Consider the following 16,987-nt stretch of genomic DNA (forward strand, 5'->3'; position numbering starts at 1 on the left):
TGCCTTTCTCCCACCCCCGCCCACCCCAAATCATTAAAAACCACATCCGTGATGCTATCTGTTAGGCTCCCAGAGTAGATAAATTACAGGGCGCGCGCGCGCACAGGGGCACATGCAGGAGCGCATCCCTGCGAAGGAGAGTTACGTTCCGCTAACATCGCAAGAGAAGATAAAGTGAGGCTTCCTGCTTCTTTCTTTGTTGTCAGTGTGACCCATCCCAGTTACGTAGCATCACGCAGAGAGGAACCAGTGCGAAAGCAGGCTTGCCTGGCACCCTGATTTCCAGCCAGAGCAGAGGAAGACTGCACCGAAGGCAGGCTCACTGCAGACAGCTGCACACCTAGCAGCACGATTATGTAGGAAAATAAGAAGAAGCCATCAGATGACCGGAGTCAGACTGTCATTCTCTCTCTGGAATGCACTGAGCAATCGTCCACTGATGGCTGGTCGTGTCCCTGCTAGTCGGCAGCTGTCCCCGCATCCAGAGAGGACTGGCATTGAATTAGGTCAGTGAGTCTGGTTTCTCCTTTACACCGTGTTCTAACTGAGGAGCGGGGACCCGCGCCAGCCCCTGTGACCAGCCTGAACTGAGAGCGGGAGAGTCCCATGGCTTCAGTTTGCTGGTGTCGCCTGCGCAGGCCCCGGCCAGCCGCGCCAGCCACGGGCAGCCTCGTCTCCTCGGTCCTAGCCTCTATTCCTGCAGGGCGAGCTGCGTGGCATGAGGCGCCCGCAGGCGGGGGGCACAGGTGGCAGGAGTGACCCGCCGCGCCCCGCCTGAGGCAGTGCAGCTGCGAGGCTCCAGCACTACCTGCTCTGCGGCGAACTCCGCGGCCAACGTGCGCACTCAGACCGCGTCTCTGCTCCTGGCTAACCCAAGGTAAATACTCCTCACGTAAGGGATGCTGAGTGGCGACAGGAGGAGGTCACTCTCAAACTCTGCCGCTGTGCGCCCAGCTGTCCGCCCCGGCTTTGCTGCACTGCGGCTGGCAAGTGGCAGGAGCCCGGGCTCTGGCAGCCGTGACCGTGATGGTGCAGCAGGTGGCGGCGGTGACGAAGCCGTCAGCTGATCGCAGGGCGCTCCCGGGCCGTGGCCTCCGCAGCATCAGGCCGGTTTCCAGGGTGGCACCGGGCAGGTGACCTTGAAGACGTCTGCAGCCTCGCTGCTGCGGGAGGGCAGCCTGCCTCGCTCCGCACCTGGCAGCGATCCCCCACACCTGGCAGGGACGGCTCCCCGTTCCTTGCTTTTCTCTGGGGCACAGTTTGTGTGCATGTGCGTGTGCGTGTGTGTGTGCTTTAACTCGCAGCCTGCAGGACTTAACTATTTCTGCCCTGCTTGCTAAAGGCGGCAGGTCATTCTTGGAGTGACCATTGCGACACGAACACAGGCTGCAGTCATCTCTGCCACCTGTCGTTTTCATTAGCTTCAGCGTCCGAAGAAGAAACATGGGGGGAATTCCTGCCAGTGTTCTGATTTTAAAAGCACATTTAAAAAACAAACAAACAAACAAAAACAGGTAAAAATTGCCTCAAGCCACTTGTAGGCTGTAACGGACTAGTAAATGGTACCCTAACGCGATGGCAGGAGCAACAGGGAAACCCCGGGGGTAAAGGAGTCCAGCAATAGCTTTAAATCGTGGTGCGGCCACTGGAAAGCAGTGCGCACGCTCCGTGACGGAGCGCAGGTTGCGCATCCCAATTAATCTGACAATGGAGCAAAAGCCTTATATGGTATTACCCTAGTGGTTTGAGGAATGTCGAAATAAGAAAGCAGTCATTACCAGGCATTTGTTTAATGACTGTAATCATACTGAATTAATTTAACTTGCTGCAATGTTTAACAGAAAGTCAATTATGAATTTGTGCTGGAAGCATAACAATACTAGTATTTGCATACACCTTGCTCCGAGGAGACGTCCTCTGAAGATAACCTCATCTCGCCAGCACTGACAGAGCACTCAGGATGTGCCAGGAGCCTTACAGGACAATCCAGGGCCAGCCTCTCTGAGGACAGGTGCTCCTGATTTGGAGCCCGAATGACACAGACATCCGGTGTGAGGGTCGAACAGAGGATTGCTCCCCTGGCCTATGCCAGGCACTTTGTAAGAATTCATCGGAGCTTTTGTGTTTTTTTCCTATTTATGTCCTACAAATTTTAGTTTTCTATTTGCTGCTTTTCAGGTTGTCTTGACATGAATCCTAGTCAAAACTAAGAGGTCCAAACTAGAGGACATAAATATCATCCATGCCATCATCGAATTACTGTATTAGGGATACTCTGAATACTAAGATTAGGATGACTAGGAGTATGTAAATGAAGGACTGATTCTATTTGGAGGCAGTGGGCGGGTAGGAGGGAGCCAGAGGCCCATGGGGAAGGCTGCTGCTTGCAGGGAACCCAACAGAGGTCTGTCTTTCCTATTCTCTCGTGCTCTCATTAGAGAGTCCAAGTCTCTTAAGTTCCCCCTGCCATCTTCTTTCAAAATCTGTTACCAGGAAATGAGCACCCAAATGACACAAATAACCAATACGTTTTAGCATCATTCCTTACACTTTTTGAGGCAAATAAAGCTTCCAGAAAAGGTATGGCTATCTGCTGGAGCATTTTGAGCACTAATTCATTTCGGAGAGGCAAGGAGGCCTTCTTCTTCATCATATGGCAGATCTGTGCCTGTGGTGCTGACTGCATGCCCCCTCCCCCACCCTGGGTGTAGGTAAGACTCAGTCTGGAACTTGCTAAAGCCAGCCAGCTTGTACCATGAATGAGGGTGATCAGCGTGGGTCACTGGGGCAGGCCAGAGACACTCTCCCTCCCTCTAGGACATCCCGTCTTTGCTTCTGATTTCTCTCAGGTGCTTGGCCACCAAGAAAAAATGGCTCTAGCATTGGTATTTTTAGAAAGCGTGCCCAGAGATGCCCAGGTTTCCCATAGGCAGAGAGCAAGCTTTCCTTTCATTGCAGACTATCCTGAAATAGCATGCTTCCCAATGACTTAAAAAAAAAATGCTAATTCACAACCATGAAGTACAGACTTGAAACCTCTGTAGCAAAGGATGGAGAAGGGGGTGTGCGAGTGTGTAGAAAAATGGGTGATCTGCTTTATGAAAGTCAGTCAAACCCCCATATGTTAATGACATACATTTCTCTTAATTTTAGGTATTCAGAAATAGAAGGCACACATTTCCTTTTCCTTTGCATTTTGCAGAATGAGGCCAGTGAGGTGGTGGCTGTCCAGGCCTTTGTTAGATAAGGGGGAAAAAAAAAATCTGTTCCTAAGCTCTCTGGAAATCTTCATTTTGACACGTGCACCTTTGGGGGTCGGAGTGGGGACACAGTCTCTGGCAGTCTTTAGAAGTTTGTGGATCGCTTCTCAGTGATATGCATACACAGTATAATAAACAGGATTATTGAGGAAACTAATTGTATTAAATATTCTAGCTTAAGAACTCTTGCCTTGGAAAATCCAAATACTTCCAAGATGAAATTGCCAAGTGATTGTGATGGTCTCTGTTCCAACTCTTATCCAATAAGAAAATAAGTTCAAGAAGAGCCTAGGGGTTCAGTTGGTTAGGTGTCTGCCTTCAGCTCAGATCATGGTCCCAGGGTCCTGGGATTGAGTCCCGCATTGGGCTCCCTGCTCAGTGTGCAGCCTGCTTCTCCCTCTCCCTCTGCTGCTCTCCCTGCTTGTGAGGCCTAGACAAGATAAAAGGGTGGGAAGGAGACTAGATGACTGTATTTATTGAACTTTTATTAAAATTGAAAGCATGTTTCTTCTCGAAAGTGACCTTTTTAATGACTAGCAGATTTCCCATTTTCCCATTTAAAAGAATACCGTAGACTTCCCAGACCGTCACCTCACATCATATGGATCCTTCCTAAGGCTGTGGATGCAATTTATTCTTTCATCTTTTGTTTTACAGATGAGGGAGACAACTCAGCTCAGAAAGGCTGAGTTCTGCTTATAGCAGCATGTGAGTAAAAGGGCAGTAGAGCCCGGAGCCCAAATCGTACACCTGCACCAAGACCCACTCCTTGCACATACTAGGTCACTCTACCAAAGCATGGGCAGCTTGCAGTCAAGCACAGTGGGAATATTTACACCACAGAAATGGGCAAACGCTAAAATCAGAGTGGTGGCTTTCCCTCCAGAGAGCTGATGGACGTGGTGTGATATCTTTAATTATGCCAGCTTCTAATCACGCGTTCTTTCATTTCAACCCCAGAATCCAGAGTGCTTAGGAATGTCAAACATAATGGTTCATTCATCATAAAGCTCGCAGGTCAAAGGGTCTTTTTTTTTTTTTCCTCCCCATAGCACATACCCTCTCCAGTGTCCATCACTCAGCCACCCCATCCCTCCCACACCCCCTCCCCTCCAGCAACCCTGAGCTTGTTTCCTGAGATTGAGTCTCTTACGGTTTGTCTCCCTCTCTGGTTTCATCTTGTTTCATTGTTCCCTCCCATCCCCTATAATCCTCTGTTTTATTTCTCAAATTCCTCATATCAGAGATCATATGATAATTGTCTTTCTCTGATTGACTTATTTCACTCAGCATAATATCCTCTAGTTCTATCCACGTCCTTGGAAATGGCAGGATTTGGGGGTTTGGATGGCTGCATAGTATTACGTTGCATATATATACCACATCTTCTTTACCCATTCATCTGTTGATGGACATCTGGGTTTTTCCCATAGTTTGGCTATTGTGGATATTACTGCTATAAACATTTGGGTGCACGTGCCCCTTTGGATCACTACACTTGTATCTTTAGGGTAAATACCCAGTAGTTCGATTGCTGGGTCATAGGGCAGCTCTATTTTCAACTTTTTGAGGAACCTCCATGCTGTTTTCAAGAGTGGCCGTACCAACTTGCATTCCCACCAACAGTGTAGGAGGGTTCCCCTTTCTCCGCATCCTCGCCAGCATCTGTCATTTCCTGACTTGTTAATTTTAGCCATTCTGACTGGTGTGAGGTGGTATCTCATGGTGGTTTTGATTTGTATTTCCCTGATGCTGAGTGATGTGGAGCACTTTTTCATGTGTCTGTTGGCCATCTGGATGTCTTCTTTGTAGAAATGTCTATTCATGTCTTCTGCCCATTTCTTGATTGGATTATTTGTTCTTTGGGTGTTGAGGGTGATCAGTTCTTTATGGATTTTGGCTACTAGCCCTTTATCTGCTATATTTGCAAATATCTTCTCCCATTCATGTAAGAGGGTCTTTAATCCTAGGCCACTGGTTATATGTGTGACCTTGGGCAGGTTCATTCCCCTGTCTGGGATTCAGCTTCCTCTGTCGAACAAAGATAAAAATACCATGCATACCAGTTGTGTACATTCGTGATGCTGTGCTCACACGTGCTAAGCGACCAATGGCTGTTAGCTGTGATTATGTTCCTCCTCTTCTTCCTTCTCCTTTCCTGGTTCAGTTGGTCATCATAGCAGACTGAGGTTATTTGCACTGAGATAGGTAAGGATATTAAAAGATTTTATTTATTTTATTTATTTATTTATTCATAAGAGAGAGAGAGGCAGAGGGAGAACCAGGCTTCCCAAGGAGCAGGGAGCCTGCTGCAGGGCTTGATCCCAGGACCCCAAGATCATGACCTGAGCCGAAGGCAGATGCTTAACCATCTGAGCCACCCAGGTACCCAGGTAAGGATATTTTTAGGAGATCATAGCACAAACAGCCCCCTCCCAAAAAAAGCCTATACAAAGAACTTGGGATTCTGGAGAGTGTAGGATTAGCCTCTGTTTCCTGACTTTTGCGGGTAACAGATTGGAAAGGCCAGTATTATTTCTGCATACCTTCTGTAACCTCAGTTCAACAGAGAAATTACTGAGGGGCATGACTTCAGCATGGTTTTAGAGATCTTAGAGTAGACAGAGTAGAAGTATACACTGGATTTGAGGTATTCAGGCAAAGACAAAGTTGCCAGTTCTATGCAGAATGTGCAATCCTGGGGCCTCTGGCCCGTGTAGCCATGGAGCTCCCTATGTGAATATGTCTTCACTTGTGGTGTCTAGCGGCCAATCCGCACACCTGCCGAGTGTGCTGTATGTTTCAGAGCTCAGAATCCCTCCTTCGAGGAGCTGGAGCTTCAGGGGAAGAGGCTTTGCCTGCAGGCTCTAGGGGACTTAGTCCACAGGAGCAAGGGCTTGGAATGTCAAGTTGGCTGCATCTGGAGGGCTACAAGCCAGGGAGATGCCCCCTCCCCTGTTCAGTGGCTTTGGCATGCCCCTGGAATAGGTCCCCCAGGTTCGGTCCCATCTTTTGGGCTTCTCTGCAGCCAGAATGCTACTGAACACAGGACTGCCGTGACAGTGAGAGGATAGAGAAGCAGCTTGGGAAAGGTGGGGCAGCACGCACCCTACTTCTGCTCATCCCAGCCCAACCACGGAAGGGCAGCGGGGGACAGTGTTATCGCCATGGTATCCTAGGTTCACACCGAATCCCAAGGGACGACAGAATGATGTCACCCCATCCTTACAGACTAAACATTACAGGCAGTAAGTTCTAGCAGTTTAAAGGAAGGACAGGTCACCTGGCTCTCCTTGCCCTGACTCCCCCGCAGGCTCCACGTGGTGCCCCCCCTTACTTTGGGCTCACTCCTTTTCAGAGCTGAAGGTGCACTCGCAGAAAGTGGAATCAGCTGGGACAACAGGAGCCCTCAAAAGAGCCAGGCTGTGGCCCAGGAGACATCAGGCTTCCAGTCCCTGAAGGTAAAGATGTTTTAACCCAAATACCAATGTATAATAACAACTGCAAGAAAGAAAAACAGACACAGTTTCTATTTAATGAGTGTCGGCGTGTGCCAGGCACACAGGCTAATCTTCCCAACCACGAATGCAGTAATAATCACATGCATAGGGCCTCCCGTGGCCAGAGTTCCAAACGCTTTACATCCATAACTTACATCATTCCCACGACCACCCTCCAAGGAAGGAATTCCCATTCAACCTCCGTGAGGTCCCTTCCACAAATGAGAAAAGGGAGGCATGAAGAGAGGAGTATTGTTCAGATCACACTCTTGGTAAATATGAGGCTGCGCATTCAAACCCTCAGTGTCTAATCTGCGTTCAAGTTCGGATCCTGTGCCCTTGAACACCAGTATTCAAACACGGGATTCGTGCGGTGAGTGTTCAGTTGTAACAGTCTTTGAGTGGCTTGGAAGAGCCTAAGAGAAAGGAGGGGAAAAACAAACTAAGCTTACAGTCACTCAGGGAAGGGTTAAAATCTAAGAGTCGGTGACAAGGGAGACCCCATCCCATAAGAAGTATTAGCAAAACGGGCTTTTCAGCCAAGTGTTCCTTTAAAGATTGAACTCTGCGGTATGCTAGTAAGTTGGCTCTCGAAGGAAGAAAAGAATGGCTTGTAGCGTTTGCCCATTTCTGTGGTGTAAATACCCCCACCACGGCCAAGTTCAAGATTCCAACAGTTTAACAACCTATTTGTAAGATTCCTGAGTATTTAACAATTGGTTCTCCAAAAGCCTGGAGGAGCCGCTTCAGCACACGGCAGTGTGGGCTCCACGGCGGCCTGATCCACTCCTTCCTGGAATCCTATCATTTTATAATGTCTACACATTCAGGGCGGGTTTCATACTAAACTCACAGCTCTGTGATGTCCCATGACCTTAGGTAGTCTCTCTCCTACTCTCCCTCCTAAGCAATGTTTTTAACTTCTCGTATTTCATAAAAGACGTTTTTACTTTTGATCTTGATTTTAAAAGGAAGGTGCGACATTTATAGTTCTCTTCCTTTGACCTTCTAATAAATCTAACAAATCGGTGTGGCTTTGGGAGTGGGAATGATTCCTGGTTGGGTAAAACATTCCTCCGTGAATTGGTGGGCCTTTGGGAGACCTGAGAAACCCACAGATGTCGTGCTTACATGTGCATGGGAATCCGCACGCGCGCGCGCGCGCACAGACACACACACACACACACTCACCACTATTGACCGTGAGCCCTCCACAGCCTGGAGCACGTCTGAACCCGCCGCACTCACCAGTTTGCATCGGCAACTGTTCCCAATCACTGCCTCAGACCAGAGCTGCACACAACCTTTCAAGACCCGGTCAGCCAGGCAAGTCACTTTGTAAGTACATGATTGCCATGAGGTCATGATGTGAATTCAGACCCTAGCAAATGAAATGGCAGTTACCCTTTGAGAAACAATGTAACTCTAGGGATAATCACCATGTTCTGTGTGATTTTTTTTTTTTTTAGATCCTTGGGGGGTGCTAATTTGTAAAGCACATATAACCAAATGAATAATTATATAGCAAGGAACCGAAGGCAATTACAAAATAATTGCATGCTATCTGATCCCTCCATGAAAACAGGCTTCACAGAATGTTCCCCTAAACTATTTCTTGTACCTGTGGAAGGCTTTAAGGTCATTCTTTTTCTTTAACTCTTTTGAGTTCTGTTGTTTGGTAAAATATACTCAAGTGTTGGCCCTCCGTGTAGGTTAGAAACCCAGCATAAAGCTTGATTTTTGCCCGTATGTTCTATAAAGTAAATTTATGGGAAACTCAACACTTTGTTATAAAATAGGCTTCGCGTTAAATGGCTTTGCTCAGCTGCAGGGTCATGTAAGTGTTCGGAGCAGACAGGCCAGCCTGAACTATGATGTCCAGTATTGCTGACCTCGGATACTTTCAAGTTATGATGGTTTATCAGGATGTAAGTCGAGGAAAACCTGTACTAGAATTATTCAAAAATTTTACGAATACCATCTGTCTTTGGGTCTGAAACAGCACCTGAGACCTTTGAAAGCATGTTCCTGTGCATTATGCCTTTGTGCACACCCCTCACAACGTTTCCATTCTCAGCTGAACATGAGTAAGACTGGGAGCGAAGGGGTAAGGGATTTGCCCAGTGACTTTTATCTCCTGTGGCTCCAAGATTCCCCCTGCCTACCCCATGCCACATGCATGCACTTTCTTTGTCCTAATCTTTATTGTTTCTATTCCTGAAGTTAGAAGAGAAAGAGACAGAGGGAGAAGTGCAGCCACACTGGTTACTAGAAAGAAATGGAGTGAGGAGTTGGGGATCCATGGGGTGCATTGTGCAAGCCCGTCCAGAAGCTAGAAAGAGCCCCCTGTCAATAAACACACACGAAACTTGCCCCACTGTGTATCCTTCTAAAATGGACTGCATTGACGATCAGCTTTAAAAGCCAATAATCGATAGTGTTGGATATCTCATGTAATTTGCTGAAGCCTGTACCAAAAGTGGAAAAACAGAATGTGTGTGCAGAGGGATGGTTAAGCGTATTGGCTGCTTACCATCCTGATCGCCGTCCTGATCGCGGGGCTGACCGGGAGGGGGCGAAAGCTTATCGCCGCGGCCGGGCATCACAAGGTGACATCCTACCCCGTGTATCGCCAGCCTGGGAAAAGATGAGAATTCCATGTACAGTTTCTCCTGATTTAGTATTTAATCTAGAATGATCTACGTGTGTGCCCGTGCTCACCCTCCACCCCCGCCCCCTGCCCCCAGACCCTGCCTCTCACTCTATTCCCGCCCTTGGCAATTTCTTGTGCTAATCATGCTTTGCAGATGGTCCAGAATGAGAAACGATAAAAAGTCAAGGATCTAATCTGGAAGCAAAATCATTTCTTGTATTTTAATAAGAGATTAATTACAGTTGACCTTTGAACAAGATGGGTTTGAACTCCGTGGGTTCACTTAGATGTGGATTTTTTACTGTCTCGTACGGTAAAGTTATTTTCCTTATTTTTTAAATAACATCCTCTTTTCTCTAGCTTACTTTATTGGAAGAATATAGTATATAACACACATAGCATACAAAATGTGTGTTAGCAGACTGTAATCATTAAGGCTTCTGGTCAACAGTGGGCCATTTAGTAGTGAGATTTTCAGGGAGTCAAAAGTTACATGCAACTTTCTCACCACACCAGGGGTTGGCCTCCATGTTGTTCAAGGGTCAACTGTACTGTTTTACTTCTACTTTTAGGAAATTTTAGAATTTTTCCTTGAAGGGTATTGTTTGCTCCAATCCACTGGATACAGAAGGGGCCTGAGAGCTCAAAATTGGCCGGCGGTGAAACTTTCCAAAACCACCGGCGTTCCTAACAATCTCGAGGTGGTGGTGTTTAGAAATGTAGTTATATCATACTTGCAGTTGAAACCTGTGGTTTTCCAAGCCTTTGTGAAAGGGTCTACTTCCAAACTGTTGCCGAAGTGACTCAGGGCTCTTCCATATTCCCAGGGGATGTGGAGCTGGGGAATGATGAGTACAGGGGCAGAGGCAAACGGACAGTCAATGGTCTCTTCCCAGATTCTTCATGTCACTGATACTTAGTCCACTGATAATCAAAAACGGAACAGTCAGTTTCCATTCACTTTAAATACGGTCACAGGCACTAAAATTATTCAAGTATAAAAGAACAGAAAGAGTCTGCTTTCTTCTGTAATGAGAAAGTGAACAGCGAGCCCACGAAATCATTGCCGAGTTTAGGTTCACTGTTTCGGAGTGAATTAAAAGTCCTATTGATTTAGTAGGAGAACACATTTGTGAAAACTAGACTTTTTAACAGGTTTAGGAATGTTTTCAAGATATCAGATAAATGAGCAGCCCTTAAAATACCGCCTCCACCAAGCCTCCAACTGTCAGCTCCTTTACCTTATAAAGAGGCCGGCCACAAGGGACAGACTTGTGATTGTAAATTGCTGGGGATGTCCGACGTAGTTGGAAATTGAAAAGGGTATAAATGGAAAGCAAGGAGGTAGAGACCGCATATATTACATATTCTTTGTTGTTATTTTTTGAAGATTTTATTTATTTATTTGGCAGGCAGAGAGGAAGGAAGCAGGCTCCCTGCCAAGTAGAGAGCCCGATGCGGGGCTCGATCCCAGGACCCTGAGATCATGACCTGAGCTGAAGGCAGAGGCTTTAACCCACTGAGCCACCCAGACACCCCGTTACATATTCTTTTAAGAAGTGTGGTTATCAAAGACTCATTAGAAGTCACAGTTTAAAAGGTATGTACTTCTACCAAGGAGGTTTTGGAGGGCTATTTATTTAGGATGGAAACTTAAATAAACTTATTGGCTGAGGAAAAAAGAATTGGTAGAAAGTGACAAGTTGGGGGTATAGGAGACAGAAGAGTCCACTGTTGGAGCTCCAGGGCCAAGAGCAAGGTGGAGGTGTGGCCCGAGAGCATCCTCCTTACCTGCTGAGACTGTTGAAGGTGGCGTGAGTACAGGAGGATTTCGTGGTTCCCATCGTCTGAACCCGGCTTGCAGAATTAAGAGCAATGCTGCAAATACATTTTGATTGCAGACTGTTCTCTCCCCAGACGTAGCTACTGTGATGCTCTGAATGCAGTCCAAGTCTGAATTAGCTTTGGGGGCATCCGGCTGACTCAGTCGGTGGAGCATTTGGGTCTTGATCTCAGGGTTGTGAGTTCGAGCCCGATGCTGGGTGCAGAGATTACATAAAAATAATAAAATCTTTTTATTTTATTTTATTTATTCGTCAGAGTGAGAAGCAGACTCCCCACTGATCAGGGAGCCTAACGTGGGGCTTGATCCCAGGACCCCAGGATCATGACCTGAACTGAAGGCAGAGGCTTAACCCACTGAGCCACCCAGGCAACCCCAAATAAAATCTTTTTAAAAAAGATTGAATTGGCTTTTTGAGACAATAAATCTGTTTCCCTTGAGAAATAGTATAATATAAAGGAAAATAAGGGTTATACATGTTCTGGCATTAAGTTCGAATCCTGGCCCACCTACTTACTAGCTATAGGATTTTGGTCAAGTTACTTATAATTCTCAATTTTCAAAAAAAAAAAAAGTAATAAAATAATAAATCTCCCTCCGAGAATTACCCTGAGAATCACATGGGCAATAACTAATAGTAAACATTCTGGAAACGTATTAGTTTGATTGCTATTACTACTCTTGTGCTAAAGGAAAATTAGTAGATATTGTTACAGGGTTAAGAAACATTTCCCCCAGTCTATTTACTGTTGATTTTTTTAGACTCAGGGGTAAGACTTTAACTCTCCTGAACTGTGCGCATGTTAGGTTCATTATACTGTTCCCCTCTCCTAAGACCCTTCTGCGTTCTGACTCCATCAGTCCCTGCATTTTCTGCCCTTTCCAGCCTGCAGGATCTGTGAACCTCAGCAGAGTCCTGGCCCCGCCACTGCCACCGCATACCCTGTGTCCCCTTCCGCCTTCTTCCCTGCAGGCAGATGCTCCGTCGGCTTCAACCCTAGCAATGGGCTCAATTTCAGCACGCTGTCTCCCAGACTCCCTGGCAGGTAGGGTGGTCATGTGACACACTTGTAGCCAATGAGGAACAGCAGAGGCCACGGGGTGGGTGTCCAGGAATGTTTATTAAGGAGGCGTGAGAATGAGAGCCCGATCCCAAGAAGGATGGAGGAGGAGGAGGAGCCTGGGGCGTGAGGCCTTCGCACAGGCCCTTCTCTGTGCCACACCGCAGCCCTTGCGTGTGACGAGAACAACCCCTATTTCCTTCGGCCTCTCCGTTCCTTTTAGCAAACGCAATTCCTGCCTGCTCCGGACGCCATCGTGCTGTCATCTGAATATCTGGGGCCAGGGAAGTTAGCCCGCACAGAACGGAGCGGAAGCTAGAACACTACCCTGAGTCTTCACAAACCGTCCTCCACTCGGATTCCAAATTCACTGAGACACGCCTGACATCTTAATTTAAGGCGTACAAACGTGACACGTTATGGACACACACAGTTCTTACACTGATGTCTTACTTTGCAACACGTGTCACAGGTGAGTCCTGCCGCCGCGCTGGCCCGGTCTCCAGGACGAGATGGCTGAGGCGCTGTCTGCTGGGCCCGGGGCATGCATTCCGTGTAGATCTGTAAAACCGAAGGGCGTCGTGCGGTGATCAACTCCTTGTGGCACAGACAAGGGACCTGGGGCTCAGACGCCTTGTCCCAGCTCAGGATCCCAGGAGGTCGTAGGGCCCGCGCCCATCCCGTAGACTGTTGCACACCCTGTTTGAGAAAGTCGTGCAAACATTCCTTCTGTCTTACACTCTGGCTTCAGGATCTCGTTTTACTTTACCCCCAATGACATTAACTTTTAAAATACCCTCAGGCACTGATGCCAGACTAAAGACCGTGTCTGTTTTTCAGGTGAACACACTTTGATTCGCAGTACCCTGGGGTCCTGTCCAGAGTTACAAAGAGCCGGTGGTAGTAAGACACAAGGCTGAAGACGGCTTCTGTACCTACAGGAAGGAGACGGATAAAGGGCCTCCAATTCCCCCTTGAACTTGGAGTGGGTCACGCTGCCCTCGCCCCCATGGTTGGGATCTCAGTAAAAATGGCTTTTCCCCAGTCATACCTATCATGCGTCGAAGTGGAAAACAGCCTGCAGATTTCTTGTGCCACCCCGAAATGGGACAATACCGGCACGGACATTTCCCTGATATCTGAGAGCCGAGAACTCCCTCCAACCGCTGCAGCTGCTGCCCCGCAGACACCGGGGAGATTAGATACGGTGTTTGCACCTGGCCGGCCATAAAGGGCCTCTGGGTCGCACCTGAAGGTTAACAGGCCCCGTTCCCTTCCCTCCTTAGACCTAGAGTGTGAAAACATGAAAGAGAGCTGTAATTATTGATCAACAATAAAAGCCTCGGCGGCGTGTGTAACATGCATGGATGTATTTGCCTGCCCGGAGTGGAGGCGGACCTGTTCCTGCGGGTTGACAAGGGCGCGCCTCCTCTTCCTGGATCCTGTACTCATTTATCTTTTTTTAAGATTTTATTTCTTTAAGTAACCTTTACACCCAACGCGGGGCTCGAACTCCCAGGCCCGAGATTAAGAGCCCCGCTTCATTCTGTCCCTTACATTCGAATGTTAGACTGTGGGGCTGGTTTCTGTCAGAGGGACAGGAGGGGACTTACTGTGTGCTTGGTCAGCTAGTGAGAGATGCCACCCTTCACAAAGCAGGAAGTCGGGGCGCCTGGGGGGGCTCAGTGGGTTAAGCCTCTGCCTTTGGCCCAGATCATGATCTCAGGATCCTAGGATTGAGCCCTGCATTGGGCTCTCTGCTCAGCGGGGAGCCTGCTTCCCCCTCTCTCTCTGCCTCTCTGCCTACTTGTGATCCCTCTTACTGTGTCAAATAATTAAATAAAATCTTAAAAAAAAAAAAAAAAAAGGCAGGAACTTCTCTCTACAGAACTTTGCGTGGTTCTTTCTGGTACATCTGCCCCCCACCCCCGTTGAGCTGGGCTTTGTTCTCACAACCCCCTTTTTTGTGACCCAGCATTGATCCTGAGGCCGGACAAGTGGGGCTTGGCTTGGGAAGCAGGGCAGAGCTCCGTGCGTTTCCTGGAGTCCTCTCCGTGATTATGATTCAGGAGATCCTGGCTGGCTGAAAGCATGATTAAAATGAGTTTATAGACTTCTGCGGCCAGCTGTCATCTACTTAGCCACAATGTGGTAATTCGAGAGCATTAAAAAAAAAAAAAAAAAAAAAAAGACTCCATATTAGCAGATCATTTGAATGTACCCCCCTCTTTTTCCTCCACAAATCCTAATGCTCCACACTTTTGTTCCCAGTATGTTATATAAGCATGAATCATTCTGAGACTTGAATAACTCCTTTGACCGTGGGGAGTTCGGAGGCCTACAAGGAACTTTTGCTGAAACGGAAACTTGCCACATGGGTGATACTCTCCACTCCTATTTTCTACTAGTTCCTAAACTTTTCAAGTACGAGAGCCGATTTTTCACCCAATACTAGGCATTTTGTTTTAGTCTCTGTTGACTGATATTACCAAAAGCTGTCAAGAAAGCAGTGTATTTTGTACTGATTAATCATCGCAACAACCACTTACACATGAAAAATAACAGTACATCTATACCCGTACATTCTTCATTCTGTCCTCGACAATACTCAGTATAAATATAGATTTCTGGACTCCTTAACGAATCTTCAGGGACTCCCAGGGGTTCGAGGGCCAAATTACACAGTCACTCTTCGAAAGAGTAAATGACTCTTGCAGAAGGAATTTAGAAAGAGGGCTGTTAAAAGAATCTTGCGAAAACTTGCAGAATAAGATCTTCGGTACACCATGTTCCACAGGATGAATGAAGAGAGCGTGAGGAAGCTAGCTCTCGAATTTCCAGCAATAACTTGGTTGCTGTGCTCCTGCAGTTTAACCAACCTATGGGGCACTGTTGTTGTTGTTGTTGTTGTTTAATGGACCAATATAATTAGATAAAATTCGTAATCAACTCAAATATTTTTTATCTTCTTGGGGCTCCTGGCTAAGACAGTAAAGTGTGCGACTCCTGATCCCGAGGTTGGGGTGTTGAGCCCGATGTTGGGTGTAGACCTTACTTCAAAAAAAAATTTTTTTGTATCTTTTATCATCTTATAGTGCAGCCCCCTGAACCAGTATAATCGCTGCATGTTAACAAGAATGACTACACTTGAAAATCCCTATTCAGTAAAACTAAATTAAGTAAAATCCAGAGTACATAATTCACAATCTGATTTAATTTTTACATGAGATTATTAACAAACTACTGAGCCATCACAGACCCTCTAAATCATGTTCTCACCCTTTATTCAGACCTATAAAATAATACTCAGGTCACTGGATGTGTTTTAAAAGTTATTTCTAACCTCATTTTCCCTTTTGATTTGAGGCAAGCAACGGTTTCCCCCAAGAGTCTCCAATGCACATCTTCAAACACAGAGCAGAGTTCTAGTGTAAATTATAGTCCTTTCTTCTCTAAAAAAAAAAAAAAAAAAAAAAAAAAAAAAGGCAAGAACAAAAAAACCACTGTATTCCATTTTTCAATAATCCTCAACTGTTGCTCTTTCCTGCCGGGAGCCCACTCTTCCTGATGGAATTACATTGGGTTTGTAATCTAAAGAACCCATTTTCCCTGGGTCAGAAGGAATGAAAGGCTCAGCCTCACACCCAAGCCAAACTACTCCCTGGGGAATCCTCTCCAGATAGCAAACATTAGAAAAAGCAAAGATAAACCTCCCGGGAGCTGCTCCAAGGCTGCCGAGCCCCAGGAGGAATCCTTCGAGACTTCCTTGGACGCCTAGTTACAAGAATGATCTGGTCAGTGGTGACGAAAGATACACATTCCCATAAAGCTTTTATACCAGCTAAACACTGACCCCCACCAGGCAGGGCAGGGGAGCTGATAACCTCTCCCAGTCAGGCTGCCCTGAGAGATCTTTGAAAGCCAAAGGGCAAACTCACATCAACTCAGCTGCCCTGATGATACACAGTGGACCTGCCAACATCTCACGGCTTCGCACCGATGCAGACCTTCCAGAAGGGCAAAAATCAAAGGCTTCGCTCCCAGTCCTGTTCTGTAGTGCAGGGTTGTGTCCTTCACAGAATGCAATACCTTCCGTCACCGCAAAGACACCACCTCCCTCTCCCCAAGTCCACCGCACAGCCCCGCAGAGCCCGCTCTCTCTGGATTTGCATCCAGGTGCAAATTCCTACTTGCAGTGGGAATCCTTCATCCAAATGCAAATCATTTTGCAAGATCAAAATTCTTTGGCTATGATCAGTAGGGACCAGCCTCTAAGAAAATTTGCATTTTAACTGGTAAGGTAGGTACAGCCACAGGTCAGAGAAATGAAGGGACAAAGAGATCATTGCAAAAACAAATTAACAAACAAATGAGATATGAATACACTCTATTAACTGTCTACATTTTTGAAACAGGAAGAGACGAGAATTTAGAACGCTGAAACGCATCCAACTGAAAAGGGGCAAAAGGAATTTTAATGAATTACAACCCAACTTGAGATGAAACCTGGATAATTAGGGTCTCCATGATTATAACTCAGTGGAAAACTGGCCTGATGTAGCCCCCCTTTAAATGATTGCTTGTAGTTGAAGACAGCTAGGTTATAAAGCAAGGCAAGCTAGTATTAGAAAAAGTTAAAAACCTTTCCAGTCAAATATTTTTAAATGACT

At 46.8% G+C, this 16,987-nt stretch overlaps 2 long non-coding RNA genes across 4 annotated transcripts; one reads left to right on the plus strand and one right to left on the minus strand.

Annotated features, from left to right (window-relative positions):
- The first annotated feature begins 46 nt into the window (after positions 1–46).
- LOC131834804 (uncharacterized) lies at positions 47–13,264 on the plus strand. 3 transcript variants are annotated; one of them, XR_009354953.1, is made up of 7 exons: positions 47–877; positions 3,918–3,968; positions 5,520–5,653; positions 6,619–6,721; positions 7,978–8,098; positions 12,143–12,302; positions 13,158–13,264. It is a non-coding gene; the product is annotated as an uncharacterized LOC131834804 (long non-coding RNA). The 3 variants fall into 3 exon arrangements; XR_009354952.1 differs by lacking the exon at positions 13,158–13,264 and adding an exon at positions 12,541–12,802 and having other exon boundaries at positions 48–877; XR_009354954.1 differs by lacking the exon at positions 13,158–13,264 and adding an exon at positions 12,541–12,802 and having other exon boundaries at positions 48–506.
- Positions 6,772–16,987, minus strand: LOC131834805 (uncharacterized). The gene is made up of 8 exons (XR_009354955.1): positions 16,256–16,987; positions 15,661–15,769; positions 13,369–13,605; positions 12,771–12,878; positions 11,205–11,451; positions 10,148–10,337; positions 9,294–9,397; positions 6,772–7,176 (listed from the first exon to the last, which is right to left on the minus strand). It is a non-coding gene; the product is annotated as an uncharacterized LOC131834805 (long non-coding RNA).

Source organism: Mustela lutreola, chromosome 6 (genome assembly GCF_030435805.1).
Source record: "Mustela lutreola isolate mMusLut2 chromosome 6, mMusLut2.pri, whole genome shotgun sequence".
Lineage (NCBI taxonomy): Eukaryota > Metazoa > Chordata > Mammalia > Carnivora > Mustelidae > Mustela > Mustela lutreola.